The sequence below is a fragment of the Macrotis lagotis genome, chromosome X (assembly GCF_037893015.1).
Source record: "Macrotis lagotis isolate mMagLag1 chromosome X, bilby.v1.9.chrom.fasta, whole genome shotgun sequence".
Taxonomy (NCBI): domain Eukaryota; kingdom Metazoa; phylum Chordata; class Mammalia; order Peramelemorphia; family Peramelidae; genus Macrotis; species Macrotis lagotis.
Genome location: NC_133666.1, coordinates 428,165,000 through 428,188,178, shown reverse-complemented (window position 1 = coordinate 428,188,178; position 23,179 = coordinate 428,165,000). Strand labels below are relative to the sequence as shown.

The following is a 23,179-nucleotide window of genomic DNA, read 5'->3' as shown; positions in this document are numbered from 1 at the left end:
CCCTCCCATGAACTCTTAAACAATGAGGGGCCGAGTTCTGTAACATTCCTTTATAATGGGATTATTTTATCCCTTCTGTCCTCCCTCCCATGAACTCTTAAACAATGAGGGGCCGAGTTCTGTAACATTCCTTTATAAGGGGATTATGTTTCCCTTCTGAGTGACCACCAAGCCTCTTCCCCCCGCCCCCAACATCTCCCCCTTTCTGTTTTACAAGGTTATCACTTGGTGTGACCTTAAGCGGTGCTGAGGTTAGCCTTAAGCGGTGTCATTTCTACTGGCCTCTGATAGCCGGGGGCGAGGAACCCTGTCTTAGGTCATCTCCTTCAACCCAGGACCTTGCCCGTCCTAGGCGCCCGACACCCTCAGGGCCTGTCTTAGGTGGCTAGGTGAGGAGAAGTTGCCCGTCTTGGGGTTTACCTCGTCTTACCCCTAGGTGTCACATGTCATGCATGGCGGCTAGCCAGACTTGGGGATCCTCCCCCGTCTCCATGGCCATGAAGGCTTTCTGAGTAAGAAGCATATAGCCCCTCTGTTAGCTAGGTGGCAGAAACAGACAACAAGTAGGGTGATTCCCAGAATCAGCGTCCTTGTTCACCCTCAAGGGGGTACCCTCCCGCCATCTGGCAATCCCTCCATGGTATGGGATCCTCGATGTCTTCCCCTGTGGCCACACATGAGGGGCCCCACCGAGGCAGAAGGGAGCCCCATCGATGTATTGGTCACTAGCAGGCGAGGGTAGATCGGGGAGTTCTGTGCTACCGGAAGGGGAGAGGGAATAACTCGGAGTATTCCCCATGTCGGATTTCCTTCAGATGGAGCACCTCCAAGGATCCCTACGATGATCAGAAGGCCTGAAAAAGAAAGAAATTCCTCTCACCCCGTAGGGTTGGGCATTAATCAAGGTCTCTTTAACCTCGTTCACAAATGAGAGGGGTGTCTGATCTGCTCTCTGCTTCAGCCCAACCAACTTCTGTGTGGCTCTCCCCCCTTTCATGGCTCCAATCTTATCCCAAGCTGCAACATGTGTTTCTTTAACAGTCTCTAGCTCAAACTGGCCATACCGGGCCTGAACAGCAGGGTCAGTATAGGCTCCAGTTCCACACAGGAGGTCAATGGCTAAATCCAGGGGAGTATAACCCCGGGATTTTGCCAGCTTAGAGGCCTCTCTGCGGGCCTGAGCCTTAAAAGCTAAATATGAGGAGGCATCCAGGCACGCGGCTGCAATTTCGTCAAAGTCAGCAGGGGTCCAAGGGTGCGTAGCAAAGAGGTTTTGCATCAGTCTTTTTACATAAGGGGAGCTTGGGCCGTATTTAGTCACGGCCTCCTTAAGTTCCTCAAGCATCTTAAAAGGGACAGGGCGGTAGTCTCGGGCTCCGGTAAGGGGGTCCGTAAATACCGGGTAGAGGCCCCAGTCATCCCAGTCCACCTCCTCCCCTTTCTCTATTGCTATGGAGGCACTGGTGGCAAGTAGGCCGGATGGGCGGAGCCCTTGAGGGGATCTCTGAAGGGCGGACAAGGAACACGGGGGATTTTTTGCCTCTGTTTCCTGGCTGGGCCGCCAAGCCTGGGGCACGGCAGCTGTCCAATCAGCGCGGACTTCTCCCTCCTCGTCAGCAGCCTCCCGGTCCCACCTACTCACGCTCCTCTTCCTGCCACCCCTGAGGACTGTTTGCACCCCTCCCTTCCCGCGCTCGGAAACTTCCGGCCCTGAATCTTCTCCCTGGGGGCCCCTTTTTCCCCCATTGTTTCTTCTAAGTTCCTCCCACGGATACAGGGGAGGGGGTGGCCTTCCCTCTTCCTCTGGGCTCTCTGAATCCGATCCCGCCAACGAGCTACCCACCTGAGTGCTGATTGTTCGTGCCAAAGTCACCTTCTGGGGATGCAGGGCTGCATCCACTATCTTATACACTGTAAAATCCTTGGGGGTCAGTTTTCCCGGGCAGGTGTCATTATAGGAGGCCATCTGCTGCCCTACCACCTTCCATTTATCTGGTTGGATCCCACTATGTTGCACCCAAGGGCAGATGTTCCAGATATTCTCAACAAAAGCACGGCACGTCTTGATAGGTAATTTACAGCCATGCTCAGCGCAGAGTTTATAAAGCTGCCCTGCAACGGCCTCTTTTTCCTCCGGCTCAAAGGCGGGAATACTATTCCGGCCCCCCATGCTGTCTACTAGCCGAGGCTGCAATCCTAACAGGTGGCAGAACTGCAAAGTTCCTGTTCGGCAAAAGAGAAGGAGGAAGCAGGGCACAATCAGACAGGCCAGCACGGCAAGGAGCGTGATTAGAGCAGAAGGAGAAAGGGGAGAGAAAGAAAGCATAGTCAACACAATAGGGATATGTCCCTCAGGCAATATCTGAGAGTAAACGCCCTCTCCTTCCTCCCGGTCAGAAACGACCGAGGCTGTCTGGAGAATCCGACCAGCGGATTCAGACGTTCCCTAGCAAAATCAGGTCCCGGGTTTCGGCACCACTTGCCGGGTTTTTATTTACAACGCCGGCTTCTTAATGCTAGTCCGTCCTCTTACTCACCAGTCCAACGCGTGGTGAGTCTTCGGGGTACCTCCGGCCCCCACTCTTTGATGGGGGAAGAACCAGACAGAGCGCCTGAGGTGGGTCATGAGTCTTTATTCTTCTGTGATCACATTCCCGCTCCCTCCCCACCTCTCAGCAGACACTTTTATCCCCCCTGTCCTCCCTCCCATGAACTCTTAAACAATGAGGGGCCGAGTTCTGTAACATTCCTTTATAATGGGATTATTTTATCCCTTCTGTCCTCCCTCCCATGAACTCTTAAACAATGAGGGGCCGAGTTCTGTAACATTCCTTTATAAGGGGATTATGTTTCCCTTCTGAGTGACCACCAAGCCTCTTCCCCCCGCCCCCAACAATACTTGGTTATAATTCTAACTCCTTTGACCTTTGGAACATCATCTTCCAAGTCCTCCATTTTTTAATGTAGAAGTTACTAAATCTTGGTGAACTTCACTGACATTCCTTGATACTTGAATTATTCCTCTCTAGCTGCTTGCAATATTTTCTTCTTGATCTGGGAACTCTGAAATTTGGCTATGATATTCCTAGGAGCTTTCATTTTGAGATCTCTTTCAGGAGGTCATCAGTAGATTCTTTCAATTTCAATTTCAACTTCAATTTCTGGTTCCAGAATATCAGGAAACTGAAAGATAATGTCTTATCTTTTTTAAAATTATGACTTTCTGGAATTCAATAATTTGAAAATTATCTCTCCTGGATCTATTTTCTTTTTTTTAATTTATTTTTTATTCTCATTTTGTACAAATGCTTTTCTTTACACTAATAAAATATACTTGTTTACAAGTAAACAAAATACCCCTCCCCCCATGAATATAGATAGACTTGCTTGGGCAAAAAAGTAAAGGGGGGGAGAAAAAACTTAAAATTAAAAAAATAATAGTAATAATTGTAGGTATGGCCAGGTGGCGCAATGGACGAAGCAACAGCCCTGGAGCCACGAGCACCCGAGTTCATATCCAGCCTTACCGTAAACCCAGTAATCGCCCAGCCATGTGACATGCAAGCCACCCAATCCCCACTGCCCTGCAAAAACCAAAAAGAAGGGAAAAAAAAGACCCAAAATAAAATAAAATAGTAATAATAGTAGGGGTGGCTGGGTGGCAGACAGAGCATTGGCCCTTGAGCCAGGAGCACCCGGGTCCGAATCCGGGCCCAGACACCCAATGATCACCCTGCTATGTGGCCCCAAGCAGGCCACCCAGCCCCACTTGCCCTGCACCCTCCCCCAAATAATAATAACAAAAAATGTGTTTCAGTCTTTGTTCCAACACCATCAACTCTGTTGTGAGTGGATCACATTCTTTATGATAAGTCCATCACAAAAGTTACTTCCATATTTTTCCAACGTTGCCATTGCTGATCGCAACTCCCTCCTTTCTTATTTCTCCACTACCATGTACTCTATTTTCTCTCTCCTTTCATTCTGACTCTGCTGTAGGGTCACTGAGTGGCACAGCAGACAGATCCCTGGTCCTGGGGCCAAGAAGCCCTGAGCCCCCATACCACCCCTTAGGCCCAGAATCCACCTGGCCCTATGGTCCTGGGCAGGCCATCCAATCCCAGCCCCTTGCAAGAAGTAAAAAAAGAAAATGTGTTATATCTGACCACTGTCCCCCCATGGTCCATCCTCTCCTCCTTTATTCACATCCCTACCCCTTCCCCCTGCTCCCCCCCTCCTTCTTACTCCAGTTGTCTATACCCCATTGAGTATATTTGCTGTTTCCTCTCCTAGCCATCTCTGATGAGAGCAAAGCTTCCCTCATTCCCCCTCACTTCCATATCATTGCAATAGCTCATTGTAATAAAACAAATCTTATTATGTGAAATATTTTGGACTATTCCCCCTCTCCTTTTTCTTTCTCCCAATCCATTTCCCTTTTTTTTCTTATTGACTCCATTTTTACACCATATTTTATCTTCGAATTCAGCTTTCTCCTGTGCTTCAACTATAAAAGCTCCCTCTACCTGCTCTATTATCTGAGATGGTTCATATGAATTTTATCAGTATCATTTTTCTATACATGCAGTTCATCCTCATTAAGTCCCTCATATTTCCCCCCTCTCCTCCAATCTCCATGCTTCACCTGAGTCCTGTATCTGAAGATCAAACCTTCTGTTCAGCTCTGGCCATTCCAAAAGGAACCTTTGAAATTCCCCTGGTTCATTGAAAGTCCATCTTTTTCCCTAGAAGAGGACATTCAGCCTTGCTGGGTAGTTCATTCTTGGCTGCATTCTAAGCTCTTTTGCCTTCTGGTATATTGGATTCCAAGCCCTACGAGCTTCCAATGTAGTTGCTGCTAAGTCCTGTGTGATCCTGACTGCCGCTCCACGATATTTGAACTGTGTCCTTCTGGCTGCTTGTAATATTTTCTCTTTGACTTGGGAGTTCTGGAACTTGGCTATAATATTCCTGGGGGTTGGTTTTTTGGGATCTCTTTCTTGAGGGGATCGGTGGATTCTCTCCATTTTTATTTTGCCCTCTGCTTCTAGAATATCAGGGCAATTTTCCTGTAGTAATTCTTTGAAAATGATGTCAAGGCTCTTTTCCTGATCATGACTTTCAGGTATTCCAATAATTTTCAAATTATCTTTCCTAAGTCTGTTTTCCATATCAGTTGTTTTTTCAATGAGATATTTCACATTTTCTTCTAATTTTTCATTTTTTTGGTTTTGAAGTATTGTTTCCTGATTTTTAGTAAATTCATCGATCTCCCTGAATTCTATTCTTTGTCTGAAGGATTTATTCTCCTCAGAGAGTTTTCTTATCTCTTTTTCCATCTGGCCAATTTTGCTTTTTAAAGCATTCTTCTCCTCAATAACTTTTTGAACTGTTTTATCCATTTGACCTAAGCTGTTTTTTAGCATGCTATTTTCTTCAGCATTTTTTTGGATTTCCTTGACTAAGCTGCTGACTTCATTTTCATGTTTTTCCTGCATCTCTCTCCTTTCTTTTCCCAGTTTTTCTTCTAATTCCCTCATTTGATTTTCAAAGTCTTTTTTGAGCTCTGTCATAGCCTGAGCCCAATTTCTGTTTTTCTTGGAGTCTTTAGATGCAGGAGCTTGTGCTTCCTCATCTTCAGACTGAGTATTTTGATCCTTCTTGGGCTCATTTGCAAAATATTTCTCTATGGTCTTCCTCTTGTTTCTTTGTTCATTTTCCCAGCCTAAGCCTGTTTTTTGGGGGTGCTTCCTGAGCTTTTGGGACACTCCCTCAAGGGTCTCAGTGTGTGAGGTTCTGTCCTCCCTCCTGCTCTGTGAATGATCATATGCGCCCCGCTCTGCCACAGGGCTGAGGTGGGGGGGCCCTGCTCTTCTATGGGGGGGCCTAGACTGCGATCAGGATCTGAATGTGGTCAGAGCTCCAGAGTCCTGTTCCAGAGGCAGAGGACAGAACCCTGCAGTCTCTCTTCACTCCCCTCCCTCAGCTCAATGGGCTCATGCCCTGGGGGCTCCTGCTTATCAGCTCCACCTGCTTCTGTTTCCGGTTCTAGGCTGCTGAGAGACCAGGCTGCTGGCTGTGTGCCCTGAGGGCTGGGCTCCAAGTGCTCACCCCCGCAGGGGTCCCCTGCTGCTCCCCTACTCCTTGCAGGTGCTCCCTGGGGTGCAGCCCAGGAGACTCCCCCGCTGCTGTGAGCTGTGGCTCCCAGCGCCCTGGGGCTGCCTCCAGGAGGCTGAAGTTCCTTGGCTCTGGCGGGCCACCCCTCTGGCAGGCCGCCTCTCTGATCCTGGGGAGCAGAGCCTCTCTGCTCTTTTCCAGGTTACCTTGAGTAGGAGAACTGCCTCACTGGGTCCCTTTGTGGGTTCTGTCTCTCAAAAGTTTAGTTAGAGTCCTTAGTTTATGAGTTTTTATCAGAGAGCTGCAAAGACTGGATCCCTTCATGTTGCCATCTTGGCTCCGCCCCCCCGATCTATTTTCTAGGTCAATTTTTTCCAGATGAGATATTTCATATTGTCTTCTATTTTTTCATTCTTTTGGTTTTGTTTTTATTTCTCATAAAGTCATGAATTTCCATTTGCTCAATTCTAATTTTTAAGGAATTATTTTCTTCATTGAAGAACCTTTTCCATTTCTCCAATGCTTATCTTTCAAGACATAATTTTCCTCATTGACTTTTTATACTATTTTTTTTAAGGTTTTTGCAAGGCAAATGGGGTCAAATGGCTTGCCCAAGGCCACACAGCTAGGTAATTATTAAGTGTCTGAGGTCGGATTTGAACTCAGGTACTCCTGACTCCAGGGCCGGCTCTATCCACTGCGCCACTTAGTCACCCCTGTGTACCATTATTTTTTTGTTTGGTTTATTTTATTTTTTAAGGTGTTATTTTCTTTGTTTCTTTTGTTTCCTTTACCAAATTGTTGACTCTTTTAAAAATGATTTTCTTGCATCACTCTCATTTCTATTTCAAAATTTTCTTCTCCCTTTCTTACTTGATTTTCAAAATCCTTTTTGATTTCTTCTATGAATTGAGATTAACTGATATTTTTCTTGGAAACTTTGAAAATAGCTTTATTTTTTCTTCTGAGTGTATGTTTTAATTTTTCTTGTCACCATAGTAACTTTTGATGGTAAAATTTTTTCTGTTGTATGGCTCATTTTGCAGTATATTTCTTGATTTTTTTAAAAACACTTTGTTAAATTGGGATTCTACTTCCAGGTGGAGTATGCATTGTCCAAGCTTCAGAGATTTTGTACCAGTGGTTTTTTTTTTTTTTTTTTTTAGGTTTTTGCAAAGCAAATGGGGTTGTGTCTTGCCCAAGGCCATGCAGCTAGGTAATTATTTAGTGTCTGAGAGACCGGATTTGAACCCAGGTACTCCTGACTCCAAGGCTGGTGCTTTATCCACTATGCCACCTAGCCGCCCCTGTACCAGTATTTTCAGAGAAACTTCTAGGGATCTGTAAGATTTCAGTTCTTCTAAGATTGTATGAGCTCAGAAGGGGTGGATTTACTATTCTCTTGGCCTGTTCTATGATCTGTGAGTGATCATAAGCACTCTTGTGTCCTGAAATCATGATGAAAATCTCTGCTCCATTTTAATTCTAGTACTTCTCTGTTATTCTCTAGTATTTATCCTTACTCTGGGACTTCCCCCTAGGACTGTTACCCAGACCAGAGTGTTAAAAGCAATCGAATATTGGCCCCAGTGACAGTAAAAAGACCCTTTAATCTCCTTTTAATCAGTTATTCGACCTCCTTACTATTTCTGGACTGAAAGCTTTGGAAATAATTACTAATGGTGATTCAGTAACCCCCAACCTGTTTCTGTTTTGCTGTGGCAGTCTTTGTGCTGTTGTGACCTGCTGATTTTCTAAATTGCCTTTGGTTACAAAATTATCTCACTGAATCCTTTTGTGGGTTCTGCTGCTCCAGGAATTGTAAATGTTAATATGAGGTTTACCAAAGTCAATATGGAGACTACAGGGATAAGGGATAGACCACTGGTCTAGAACCAAACTATTGTCCAATGGTCAAATCTGGTCTGCCACCTTTTTTTATATATAGTCCACAAGCTAAGAATGGTTTTTACATTTTTTAAATGAATGATTTGATCCATGAATCATGGTTTACTGATCCCTTGCCAAACTCATTAGACTGAATCTATTAAATGAAATTCACTTTGATGCAAAAACACAAATTCACAAGTCCAAGATATAGGAAGTATATTTAGTTATCAATTGTTCTAAAATGGGAATTTTATTTACTAGCTGCCTCAAAAGAAGCATTTTTTTTATTTTTGCAAAGCAATAGGTGGTTGAGTGACTTACCCAAGGTCACACAGTAGGTAATTATTAAAAGTCTGAAACTCGATTTGAACTCAGGTCCTCCTGATTCTAGAGTTGGTTCTCTATCCACTATGCTACCTAGCTGCCCCAGGATCTGGGAGTTTTAGTGGAAAAACTCATTGACCTTGAGCTGCATTATGAAGGGCATAAAAGTGATAGCAATGTTATGTTCAGACTTCATCTGTGGCATTGTGCTCATTTTTGAGTACCAGGGTTTAAGGACATTGATAATTTGAAGTGTATACAAACAAAGGCAGTTAGATGGTGCAGTGGATAGATAACTGGCCTTAGAGAATTCAAATCTAGCCTCAGATATTTACTAGCTGTATGACCTTGAGCAAGTAATTTAACCCTGATTATCATGCATCTAAGGACAAATATCTATATACAGGCATTGTTAAACTGGAGTATATACAGAGAAGAGTAACCAAGCTGGTAACCTGAGTTCCATATATCTATATCACATAATCTAATGCAGGTTTAGCCTGGAACAGAGAAGACTGAGGAGGAATATGATATGTTATCTCTTGTCAATTATCTGAAGGATTTTCATGTAGAAGAGGACCTAGATTTGTTCCATTCGACCTTAGCAGGGAGAATCGTCAATAATATTTAAAATTTCAGAGAAGCAAATTTAAGTCCAAATAGAGTTTGGAAAGTCCAAAAGATGGCAAAGACCAACTAGGAACAGCCTTTAGAATAGATTATATGCAGTTGATTTAGCAATTCAGCTGATTTTTTTTAATCCACACAATATCAAGTGTTTGAGGCCAGATTGAACTCTCATCCTCTTCACCCCAATACCAGTGCTCTATATACTGCACCACCTAGCTGCCCAGCAGTCATTTAAATGTTTGTTGATTGAATTGCATTTTATAGATAAGAAAACTAAAGATATGAAACAGGTTAAAGTTAGTAATTATTCACATAGTGAAGAATCTGGGAGTAGAAGCCACCATTTGTGAACAGAAACTATGAGTATTTAGGTGAGATTTGAGGAATTAGATCAAAGGGTGAGATATACTTATATTATGAACGCGTTCCCTTTACAATGTTAGCATAGGACCTTCTACAATTTTAGGGGCTCCCAGAGGCATAACTAGGACAAGACAAACAGGGACTTTTTTCCAGTGGGGTTAATTGATGGTGGGAGTTTTACTCTATCCGTAACAGGGAGGGTATGGAAATTTGAATTGCCTGGAGAAATAGTTCCAGGATAAGGAGCAGGAAGATATATGCTCAAACAAATTTTAGCTACTAGTCTACACATTGTACAGTTCCTAGGAAATAGTCCCCTAACCATTATCTTTCCACAGAGAGTATGAACTTTAGGGTCTCAGGCCCTTTGGAGAGGGAAGAGGAGTGCTTCCTTAGGCACTGGAGATCTCATGGAGAGCATACAGGACCCTTCAGATGTCTCCTTGCATTTCATGTTCAGGAAGTAATGGCACTTCAAGTCCCCAGGTCTAATTTTCTCAAGAGATTGATTTGTTCTTTTCTACAGAGAGAGACTGGTAGATCAGGTCCAGAAAATCCCACATCAAGAGATGGACTAAAAAATAGTACCAAGATACATTCCTCCTATCCCATAATTGTCCTAATTACCAAAAATCTTCATTAAGGCTTTGAAAGTTGAACAAAAAAATCTTGTAATGATATTGATGACAATATATCTACAACTCTTAGGGACATTGCTGTTTTACAATGTTCCATGCTTTTCTGTCAGTCTTACTACTTTGAGTGATTGTGTCTTGATTTTGCCCTTTTCAAAATTGCTTTCTACTTTAGATTCTTATAGTTTAGAGAGCTGATGCTTTATCCAGCTGCCATGATTCCTAATGGAAGCAATCACTTCCACTCCAAGGCCATGTGTTTAATCTCATGGTTCATCACACTGGGAAGGACAATGATGTATCACTGAGATATCCATTTCCTAGTGTTCCTTTGGAAAGAACTGAACAGAACAGATGGCACTTTAGGAATCACCATGTGTAGGGACCTTACAAGGGTATGACTTGTATATCTTGTCTGGTGTGTTTTGGGCTTTGGTATTGAGGATAATAAATAAACAGCATGTATTCCTAAGAAATGTTTCTTGTACCAATGAACTTGAACCAATAGAACTTTGTTCACTGCTTTAGGCATTGCCAATTTAACATAAAATGTAGTGAGAATTTGGCAATATTTTGTTAATTTACTCCTAAGACCTAGTGAAACTGAATAATTTAATATACACAAAAGATCTCTGGTTTTCTGAGCTGGATATAATTCAGGTCAGTTTCCACAGAGAATAGGTTTGATATTAGAACAAAATGAGATGCTTATTGGTTATTTAATAGTTAATGAAAGGGGATTTATTTAACCTTGGTAAGAAAAGGACATTTAACAAGAATAGGCATTGTAGAACTCTTTGAGTTGATTTAACTGAACAAATTCCTATTGCAAATTGTAGTTTTTAGCTCCCTATGGTAGCCTTGAACTCAGACAATGAGAAAATAATGCCAAATGTCTGATCCCTTGGCTTCCTAAGCCAACCTAATGTTAAGAAATGTTATAATAAGAAAAACCTAGACTAAACTACATAGGAAGTTGGGGTTGAGATATTTCACTTGACACTCTTAGAATGTGTCCTGTAATCATTCCTGATGGTGATTTCTCTTGCTGTGCAACTGCATAGTACTGTAATTTGTGCCAGTTGGCAAGGGGATGAATAAAAGCATATACTAGCCAATAACAAAATACATGAGCAATTTCTTTCTATATATTTATAATCCCATCTCTTTTGTGCTTGGATCTCAGTTTGATTCCTTGGTTTCTTGTCCTTGTGACCATTCACATTATGTTCAAGGCTAAATTTTGGTAATGACACTGGCATTGAACAAAGCTAAGCCCCAGCGTATTCCTACCATTCTACTTATGCTAAGACCCACCATGTAAAAGTGTGGATTTTTCTATTCCAAGATAAATCTTGACTTGGATCATGGGTTATTTTTTAATACCCTAGAGGCAGTTATTTCACTGATGTATGTTTCTTCCAGCAATGGAGATAACAACCCATCTTATTTGTTCATCTTGAGCAATTTTTGCTTATCTTCAAAGTCACAACAGGACATCTTCTCAATGCCTTGGGATAAGGATTAAAATTAAAAGTTAAAGGAAGGGTCTTTCTTACATTCTCTTAATACCATGATATCAGTGAGGAATATGAGCTTTCCACCATTTAACCTTTTCTCTTACCACATGGCTGCATTTCTTTTTGTTCATGCATTTTGATGAATTCTTTTACTTCAATTCTTTATAGTGCCTTATTTATTTTGTGTTGCAGACACATTGATTGCAGACAATGATCATTCTGTGCCTCTTCAAATGTCTCTGAGTGATATTTATTTTTAATCCTTTTGAAACTTTAATGTCCCATGATTTATGATTATATGGAAGAATGGTATTATATTAGAATTTTAAAAGACAAAACTTTGTCCATTTTGAAGAATTTGTGGATTATTAAGTGCTACATACAATTTTTGGAAGGAATTCATCTTGCTTCCCTCCCATATAATTTGGGACAAAACTTACTCTATTTGAATTGTCTTTGAAAAGTGGTAGAGTGATTAGAGAACTATCCAGGAGACTCAGGGTTCAAATCCTTCCTCTAACATATAGTGTCAATGGGACATTCATCAAGTCATTCATTCAAGTTAAGACATTCATCAAAAACCTCTCACTTATGTAGTCAAACTCTCTAAGTCCATAAACTGCAGAGAAGGACAAATCTGCTTAAGGAAAGGAAGGCTGTTCTCTTGGGAGCAGCCAATGAAATTTTTGTTCCTGTACTAATTCATAGTACCTTTCTAAATTCTGATAAGTACATTGGGGATCAGGATATTAAAATTCAATTGTTCTTGATGGTGTGAAAAATTTGCTATGGAATGCTACATTTTTAAAAAATTTTTCTCCTGTCTTTTGTTTTCTTTCTATATTTAGTGCTTTCATGTCTTCCAGAGACAACTTTCCTTAGTTGGGTCTCTTCTCACTTTTAAAAAAACCTTTTATTCTCTTTTGCTGTAGTTCAATCATATCTGACTTTTCATGACCCCATAGGATTTTCTTGGCAAAGGTGCTGGAGTGGTTTGCTATCTCCTTCTCCAATGTGTTCCCATTTTACAAATGAGAAAAATGGGGTTAACTGGGCAAGATTTGAACACAAATCTTCTGGGGACTTCAGACAGCATGCTCTATCTACTGCACAACCTAACTGCCTTTTAAAATCCCCCCACTTTTTTTCTTCTTTTGCTTTTTCTTTTAGATGAGGTAATACTTAATATTTTAATATCCTTCTCTGTAAGATCCTATAAATGAGTTTTTTAATTCTAAACTTGAATTGTTCTTGAAGACAATGATTTTTAGTTTGACAAGTCAAATGTTTGTTGATAAAGACCAACTTTTTTGTCTCTTTTGCTCTCCTTTTTAATGGTAATTTACTTACAGTGGTTAAACTTCTATATTGTAATTTGTATCTATACCTTTTATTCTGCCTCTCTTTTTATAAAACTTTTGCTTCACAGCTGCTAGTGACTTTCCCTATTAGATGAAACTTCTCCATATCTATACTAGCTGACTTGACCTACCTTGGTGTTCTTTGATTTTCAGTTTCCTCTATATGTGTTATCTTACTCCAATAGGATGTCAGCTTATTTAGATAGAGACTGTTCTAGCTGCTTGTATTTAAAGCCAAAGTACTTAACACAGTGACTGGCAAGTAGAATAGATTTAATAAATGCTCTGTTAATTAATCTGTCTATCTATCTATCTATCTATCTTTTATCTTCCTTAATAGACTGAAAGATCTTTTAGGTCAAGGATGGCTATAATTTTGCCTTTCTCTTGTTGATGTCCAGGGAAATGCTTAGTATTTGCTAGGTAATTAAAAATTTTTGTTAATTGTTTGATCCATTCATAATCAATAACTTATTTAAATTGATCAGAATATATTTTTAAATAACATGTCATATATTTTTCTAATTTTTATTCTTATGGATTTGTACTAATTTTGATCTTTCCTCTAACAAATTGTTGATCTGATTATACATAAGCAAATAATTTATTAATAAGAAATGACTTGTTTACTATCTATTAAAGTTTTATTAATTACAATGTTACTTGTTATAAGTTGTGGCTTCACTTGTTTTGGGGAAGATAGTCATGATATACATATGAGACTTTTCTCCAGTCTTCAAGACCTCTCATTTTCTATTCCTAGTTATTTTTAGAAGGATTAAATGAGATTGTGAACTTTTTTGTAATCATAAGCATTTCATAAGTATTTCATTACCTGACTTCTTCTCAAATCAACTTGGAAAATTTTAGAAAATAATTTGATAATAAATTCTGTTTTTAGGGAAGTTATATATTTATATGCACTTGTATTTTTTTTGAAGGCAATCAAGATTAAGTACATTGTTCAGCATCCACTTGACTTCAGCATCCACCCAATTGTGGCACCACTGAGCTACCCCTACTTTTATTTACTTTGAAAGAAAACATCAGTACAAGATAGTTTTTGATTCTTCATGTATTGTGGTTCTTCAGAATTTAATATCCTTGGGGAAACAGTGGCATCAAAGGGATGGTATTTTGGCATTAGAGACAACTTTGGGATTTTTGGAAGCATTGTACAAGTATGACACAGTCTGCCCCTTTTTTCCTGGTTGATTAATTCTAGGACTAGATATTTTTCTTTGTGTTTTTTCATTGGCTGTTCCTCATATACTGAATGCTTTTCTTCTTTACCTCTACCTACTAGATTTCATGACTTCCTTTCAAGGGATGACTCTGACTTATATCTAACCTTCCTCAGGGGTCTTTTCCCATTTTCCCCATCCCTTAAAATTCTCCATTAGTACTTTGTTCTTTATCCCTGTTACTCCATTCTTATATTTGCTTATTGATATTGCAGACTCTTAGTTCTATGTCATCATGTCAAGTCAAGCAGCTTTTAATAAAGTCAACTAGTATTTATTAAACATCTTCTATATGTCAGACACTGTGCTAAATGCTGAAGATACAAAGAATGGAAAAATGATCTTTGTTCTCAAGAAGTTTATAGTTTTATTGGGTGGAGATAACATGAAAAATTGTTTTCATATATATGTATACACACACACACACACACACACACACACACATATATATATATATATATAATAGATACAGGATGCATAGGAGGTCATCTGAGAGGGAAAGCTTCTTGTACAAAATAGGTACTAATATTTTAGCTGAAATTTGAAGAAATTAAGGGAAGACGGTAGAGATGAGGAGTTAGACATGTTCCAGGCATGAGGGACAGTCAGTGAAAATTCTCAATGTTGGGAGATGTAGCCTTGTGTTTGAGGAAGAGCAAGGAGGCCTGGGACACCCAATCAAAGTACAGATGGAAGTGATAAGATGGAAGAAGATTGCTGAAGTATACTGTGACTTCTCTTAGGTTAGATCTATTTTGTTTATTTTTGTATGTGTCTGAAGTATCTAACAGAGTGTCTTACGTGTAACAGATATTTAATTGCTTATTGAATAGAATTGCTAAATAGTAGAGCTGAGTTAGCAGAGAGGCACTGGAGGACTGAAAGAAAAAGAAGTTAAGAGTAAAATTTGTTAGGGAATATTTGTGAACTCTTGAATATATCCTAATTGTTTTGATGAAACAAGATTCAGAGGAATAGGACTTTAAAAGTAAAATGAGGTATTTAATCTTCAAACCCACTGAATAAATGGGTCACTGGCAAGCTTAGAAAACAAGTCCTATACAGCAACTAATAAAAGAAAAAAATATATGATTTATTGTATTTGAGAATGCAACCTTGCTTTCCCCATTCACTACCCAATTTATCTTAAACACTTTTGCATAATACACTGCTCTCTAAGAATTTAACTACAGTTATTTTCTGACATAAGAAATTAAGGATTAGTTTCCAAATGATCTGATTTATAACAATGTTGGCTGCTTATTTATGCTCATATGCTTTTGTTCTTCAGTACCCCCAAGAGAAATTTATTACATAGAAGATCTTTGCCAATTATTTAATGCTACTATTAGAAACATTGCATTTTTGGGAAGGCAATCAGGGTTAAGTGACTTGTCCAGGGTCACATAACTAATAAGTATTTGAGACTGAATTTGAACTTACATCCTCCTGACTCTAGGGAGTCAAGGGTCACCTTGATGCTCCAAAACACTGAATTTTTGAAATAACCCTATGTGGACTTATTCCTCCTTTAAAATTAACATTAACTATTATAGCTTAGTGCTTGAATTGTCCCAAAGAACATCTATGAAAACATAATAACATGAAGTCATTTCCCCCCCCAGCACAATATCTATCTACCTTGCAGAGTTGTTGGAGGATCAAAAAATGTTAATGGTAAAGCTTTTAACACAGTGCTTGGGACTTAGTAGGCACTATTTAAATGCTTTCCCCCTCTTCAACTCCTTCCCTATTGCAATAGGTTAATGTGAGGTAATAATGGTCTGCATCAGAGTGGTAGAATTGTCAGAGGAAAGAAGGAGACATATATGAATTAGAGAAATTAGCAATGTAAAATGGACAAAATTGGGCAATAGACTGAATATGAGAGGTGAGATATAGCGATGAGTTAAAGATATTACCTAGATTAAGGACCTGTTATGACTGGAATAATGGCGGTGTACTTAATAGCAGTAGGAAACTTCAGAAATGGGAAATGAGGTTGGAGGCTAGCAGAAGAGATTGTAGGACAAAATATATAGAATTGAGAATCATCATCATAGAGATGACATTTGAATCCATGAAAGTTGATGAGATCACCATGCAAAATAATATAATGAGAGAAGAGAAGAAAGCCCTGGTGGTTACACAAAAACCTTTGACAAGCATGACTTAGATAAAGGTCCAACAAAGGAAAGTAAGAAGAGGCCATCAGACATGTGGGAAAACCAGGATATAATAAAGTCTCAAAAAATCTAGAGAGAAAAGGGATCAAGGAGAAGAGAAAAATTGACAGTGTCATAGACTGCAGTGAGGAAAAGAAGGATGAGGACTCAAAAAGGCCATCAAGATCATTGCTCTTTGTAGAATGTGGTTTTTAGTAGAATAAGTTCCAAAGTTAGACTGTAGGGAGTTAAAAAAAGATTAAAATGAAAGGCTGCAAAGGCACAGATTATAGTTAGTTTTCAGTCACAAAAGGGAGTAGAGACTCATGTATCTAGTTTGGGTTTAGGGTGGAAAAGATATCAGCAAGTTTATTGTGAAGAGGGAAGTCATCCAGGGGCCAAGGAGAGACTGAAAATAAGAGGGAGAGAAAATAGGATAGAATAGGATCTCTTGTGCATGTAGAGGAATCGACCTGGTTAAAGATAAGGGCCATCTATTCGTGTAAGACAATGATAAAGAAGAAGGCACTTGTATGATGTGAAATAAGAAGTAAGAAGGGGAAAGGAAGATGCATTTATTAAGATTCAACTATGTTCCAGGTACTGTGCTAAGTGTTCTACAATGTTTACTAGTCACTTCACTCTATGAGGTAGATGTTATTATTATCTCCATTTACAATTGAGGAAACTGTGGGAGATAGAGGCTAAGTGATTTATCCAGGGTTATATGGTTTTTAAGTCCCTGAGCCTGGATTTGATTGACTCTGTCCAGCATTCTACCCACTGAGCACCCTAACTACTCCACAGAGAATGGGTTTCACTTCAGTAAGGTTCTCAGCTGAGGAGAGCTGGGTAAAGTTTGAAAAGGAAAGAAAAGCTTTAGAACTGTTGTGCTGAGAGGGGTAGTAAATGGGGATAGGATGACATCAAAAGATTGACTTTTAATTTTGAGACTCCAGTTAGGTTATGTAACATAAATTTGCTGTGGAACCAATTAGCACAATTTTGTAATTTTTCTCCAGTTTTTTTCTTTTTTGAGCAGCATGAATGTAGAAGCAAAGACAGTGAAAGGTAGAGGATATTATAAAGGGGAAAAGGATTCAAGAAAAGATGAAAGTTGGACCACCAAATTATGGTCAAGATATGTAAGGGAGAATAATGTAACTAGTATAAAAATATTGAAAAATCAAACAAAATAGAATTGATCTTTTCTCTCCTCTTATGTCCAAATGAAGTTGGAATGCTCAGTCATTGGGCAAATTTTCAGATTCCTGAAAAGAATTAGCAAATTCTATTTAGCTCTACAGTTTAACAACAATCAGCATTTAAATTTGCTTAATAAAATATTTGTGTTCAATTTTTGATTCACTCAATCCTTTCTTCTTTTTATATTTTAGTAGAGCTGGACAGAGTCAATCAAATCCAGCCTCAGGGATTTACAAACCATATAACCCTGAGTAAATCACTTAGCTTCTATCTCCCTCAGTTTCCTCAATTGTAAATGGAAATAATAATAACATCTACCTCATGGAGTAGGTGTAGAATAGAGTAGTAATTCCAAGTTATAAAATTTCCCTCCACCCTCCCTTCAGCAGGGAACAATCAGGTTAGCATTTTACATGCATATTTTGTTAAACATGTTTACAAATTAATAATTTTTGGCATGAGGAATTAGGATTAAGGGAAAGAGATACTTTTTAGTGCTTTCTTTGACAGCCCATATGCTAAAATTGGAATGATACAGAATAGATTAGTATGGCCCCTGCACAAGGATGGCATGCAAATTCATGAAGTGTTCCATATTTTTGGTGGCTTAGCCCTACCAGATTTAAAATTATTTTATAAAGTATTAGTCTTAAAAACTGTCTGATATTGGCTAAGAAATAGAGTGGTAGATCAATGGAATAGACTAGATGCAAAAGAGATAGCAGGAAATTATTATAGTAATATGCTGATTGATAAACCCAAGGAGTCTAGCTTCTAGAATAAAAACTCTCTCTTTGATAAAAACTGTTGGGGAAAATTGGAAGTTACTATGGCAGAAACTTGAATTAGACCAACATCTCACACCCTATACCAAGATAAGATCAAAGTAGGTACAGGATTTAGACATAAAAGACAATAATATAAGCAAACTAGGGCAAGCAATAGTTTACCTGTCAGATCTATAGAAAGGGAAGCAGTTTATAACCGAAGAGATGGAGAATATCATTAAAAATAAACTGGATAATTTTTGATTACATTAAATTAAAAAGGTTTGCACAAACAAAACCACTGTAACCAAGATCAAGAGAAACGTAGTAAAATGGGAAACAATTTTTACAACTAGTATTTCTGACAAAAGAATCATTTCCAAAATATATAGAGAACTGAGTACAATTTAAAAAAAACAAAAACCAAGCCATTGCCCAATTGACAAATTGTCAAAGGATATGCAGAGGCAATTTACAGATGAGGAAATCAAAGTGATCCATAGTCATATGAAAAATTGCTCTAAATCATTACTGATTAGAGAAATGCAAATTAAAGCATCTCCAAGGTACTATCTCACACCTCTCAGACTAGCCAATATGACCAGAAGGGACAATGATCAATGTGGGAGGGATATGGGAAATCTGAGACACTAATACATTGTCTTTGTTTTTATTTTTAGGTTTTTGCAAGGCAAATGGTGTTAAGTAGCTTGTCTAAGACAACCCAGCTAGGTAATTATTAAATGTCTGAGACCGGATTTCAACCCAGGTACTCCTGACTCAAGGGCTGGTGCTTTATCCACTGTGCCACCTAGCTGCCCCACACTAATACATTGTTGGCGGAGCTGTGAACTCATATAACCTTTCTGGAGAGCAATCTGGAATTATGCCCAAAGGGCAATAAAAATGTGCATACCTTTTGATCCAGCAATACCACTACTGGGTATATACCCTGATGAGATCATGAAAAAGGGTAAACACATCACTTGTACAAAAATATTCATAGCATCTCTGCTTATCGTGGCAAAGAACTGGAAATTGAGTGACTTGTCCATCAGTTGGGGAATGACTGAACAAATTGTGGTATATGTACATTATGGAACACTATTGTTCTATTAGAAACAAGGAGGAATGGGAATTCAGAGAATCCTGGAAGGATTTTCATGAATTAATGATGAGTGAGATGAGCAGAACCAGAAGAACATTGTGCACCCTAACAGCAACATGGGGGTGATGATCAAACTTAATGGATGTGCTCATTTCATCAGTTCAACAATCAGGGACAATTTTAGGGTATGTGTGATGGAGAATATCATCTGTATCCAGGGAAAGAATTGTGGTGTTTAAACAAAGACCAAAGACTATTACCTTTAATTAAAAAAAAAGTTATCATTTTCATACCAATGACTCAAGATCTATATATCTCTATATTTCTAGTTCCAGTATTTATTTTGAACTGTTCACAATCAATAATCAACCTATTGAACACTGCAATTTGAACATCCTAGAGATATCTCAAATTCAACATGCATAAACTGAGCTCATTCCCTCTTTCCAAGTAAACCCACCCCTCTTTAAAACTTACCCATTTTTTTATTTTAGTTAATACTATTGTGGCAGTCTTTCCTGACTTATCTTTAACTATTTCTTGTTTCTCACTTTGAAATCTTAATACATTGCCAAAATTTCCCATTTCTACCACCACATAATCTCCAGTTTGACTCAGTAGTTCAGTCCCTCTTTAACTCATACCTAGGTTTTTGCTATTGTCTCATAATTGGTCTTCCTTCCTCATGTCTTTTCCTACTCCTATCTATTATCCACATTGCTATCTAAGTGATTTTCTTTAAGTAAAAATCTGAGCATGATACTCCCCCCTCCTCCAAAATAAATTCCAATGGCTTCAAATTGTCTGTAGAATAAAATTTAAAAATACCAATACTTAGATTTTAAGCTTCTTCAAGACCTAGTTCTATTCTCTTTATTGCATATCACTTCTCCTCCCTGATATAAAGTATAATTCAACTAGCATTCTTTCTTTTTCATATATATAAATATATATTTATATATATGATACTGTCTACTATTTCCATTACTTTTCACTGGCCATCTCTAAGCCTGGAATATACTTCATCTCTGCCACATAGAATCCCTCTTTTCTTTCAAGATACAGTTTTTATATATTAAGTTCTTCATGAAACTGTCTCTTATTTCCAATTGCCAATACCTTCCCTCCCAAACTACCTTGCATTCTTTGTATTATTCTCTCTATCATTTTTTTAAAGATTTTTCAAGGCAATGGGGTTAAGTGGCTTGCCCAAGGCCACATGGCTAGGTAAATTATTAATTGTCTAAGGTCAGATTTGAACCCAGGTACTCCTGACTCCAAGGCCGTTGCTCTATCCACTGCTCCACCTAGCCACCCCTTATATTATTCTCTTTTTAGTTATTCATGCACAGTTATAAACACCCACAAACTTATCTCATCCATTAAAATGTAAGCCATTGAAAGTAAAGAATGTTTCATTATTTGTATTATAAGTATCTAAGACAGTGTCTGGCATATGGTAAATGCTTATTGTCTCATTTATTGATTAATCTTTGATATACCAGTCTCCTCATCTGTAAATCGATGAAGTTGGACTAGATGATCTTTAAGATCCTTTCTAATTCTTAATTTATGAGTCTACAAATCCCTATTGATTTAAGATTAATGAATTTGTCCCATTTGTCCAATTCATTGGTATTCTTTTGAATATGGAGCTGTCATCCAATTTATTAAATCTGTTTCATATGTAAATTTCTTTTCATCATGACTCCTGGAATCCATGTTCCCTGACTTTCAATATGGTTCTTTTTTCAATCATACTATGCATGAGGATGTGTTCCTTTTTTTTTTAATTTTTTAATTTTTTTTAGATTTTTGCAAGGCAATGGGGTTAAGTGGCTTGCCCAAGGCCACACAGCTAGGTAAATTATTAAATGTCTGAGACTGGATTTGAACCCAGGTACTCCTGACTCCAGGGCCAGTGCTTTATCCACTGCCCCACCTAGCCACCCCTTAAATTTTTTTATTTAAGGCAGTGGGGTTAAGTGACTTGCCTAAGATCACACAGATAGGTAATTATTAAGTGTCTGAGCTTGAATTTGAACTCAGATACTCCTGACTCCAGGGCTGGTGCTCTATTCATTTTGCCACCTAGCTGCCACTAAATGTGTTTCTTTAAACTTTTAACTTATATATTTATAATTTCTTCCTAATATGAAGCTATTCATTGTTTCTCAAGTCCCAGTGAAACATCTTTTTCCAATATTTCTCAGGGTAACTAAATTATTTTGTCTCAAGGTAACTATATTATGTTGTAAGTTCTAATTTCAGAGGGGAAAGTGCCTAAAAAGGCATATTTTAGTGAAATGATGAGTTATTTTTATAGTTAATATAGTTTCTGAAGTTTTTCTTATTTCTCTACATGCATTTGCAGTTCAACTATTTTTTCTGATCTAATCACTTATTAGATAGTATATCAGATAGAACTAATTAGTAATTTTGCAAAACTGTCCAAATGCTCAGTTCATGCAGATAAAAAACTTAGATTTCAGGCAGTGAGGAAATTTGTTGTGCAATGTGCACCAGCAGAATAAAATGATGAATTGTATAAAATTAATTAAATTGAAAAATAGAAAGAAATAAGGAAACTTATTAAAATGTGATGTTCTGGGAAGATTTATTCTATATTCATAAAAAATTACTTTTGGATAAATTGTGGCATTTAATGATATAGAAGAGAATCAATATGCTGCAAACTGCTTTATGGAAGTTTAGAAATATACCAATATAAAAAGAAAGAAGAAGAAGAAAGAAGAGAAAGGAAATCTCTATCACATAATAGTATTGTATAGGGTGGAAAATGTATAATAATGGTGGTAAGATGGAAAATGAGCATCCCATGAACTGAATAAGGGAAAAATTAAACATAACTACCCATACTCATGCACACACACACACACACACAAGCACATATACACACACGCAAGCACATACACACACACACACAAACACAAACAAACATAAAGTTTTCTTATAGAAATGCACTAAACTTAAAAGGAATAATAGGAGAAGACAGGAACCAGGAGAGTGAGAATGGGGTTTGAGAGTGAGAACATAATGGGGAATAGTTATAAATAAAATAACCTCAAATGACAGAAAAAAATGTAAAGAGGAGTTGAAAAGAAAGGAAGAGTAAAAATATGAAATTGGAGCAGGACATGGGTAAGAATATACAACAAAGAAGAAATAGAATGTTGTTGAGGCAGCTGTTAGCTGAGTTAGTTGAGTTCAAATCTAGTCTCAGATACTTACTAGCTCTTTGAGTGACTTAGTAGGCAAGTCACTAAATCTCTGTCGTAGTTACCTCAACTGTAAAATGGGAATAATAAAGACACATCACAGGGTTGTTGTGAGGATCAAATTAGCAAAAGAAATAATTATTCTATAAAGTGCTTAGCATAGTGCATGGTACATAGGAAGTGCTATAAAATATTTGTTCCTTTCCCCTACTGCATTTATAAATCAAAAATGTTATATAAAATTTCTTTATTTTAGTTTATTTTATGTAAAGAAGCAAATCAGAACAGAGACAGGGCAAAGTATAAGATAATAGAGAGAAGTACTTATTTAAAAATAATAATTATGAATGTGAATGAGATGAACTTATTTATAAAGAGGAAGAGGAGACCTAATTGTATTAGAAAACAGAACCCAGCATTACATTATTTGAAAAAAAAAAAGACACACAAAGTTTCCTATAAAGTTAGAATGGGAGGCTGCAACACAATATATTTTGCATGTGTTGAACTAAAGTGAAAGGAATTTAGTAGCAATCATTAATTCAGAGAAAGCAATAATAAATATAGACTTCTTCAACATTGATCATTTTCCCTCTTAGTCAGTTTGGTT

The 23,179-nt window shown here is 38.2% G+C and overlaps 1 non-coding gene across 1 annotated transcript; it reads left to right on the top strand.

The window, feature by feature from the left end:
* Positions 1-17,949: 17,949 nt before the first annotated feature.
* LOC141503634 (U6 spliceosomal RNA) lies at positions 17,950-18,056 on the top strand. Its single transcript, XR_012472978.1, has one exon. It is a non-coding gene; the product is annotated as a U6 spliceosomal RNA (small nuclear RNA).
* The last annotated feature ends 5,123 nt before the right edge of the window (positions 18,057-23,179 follow it).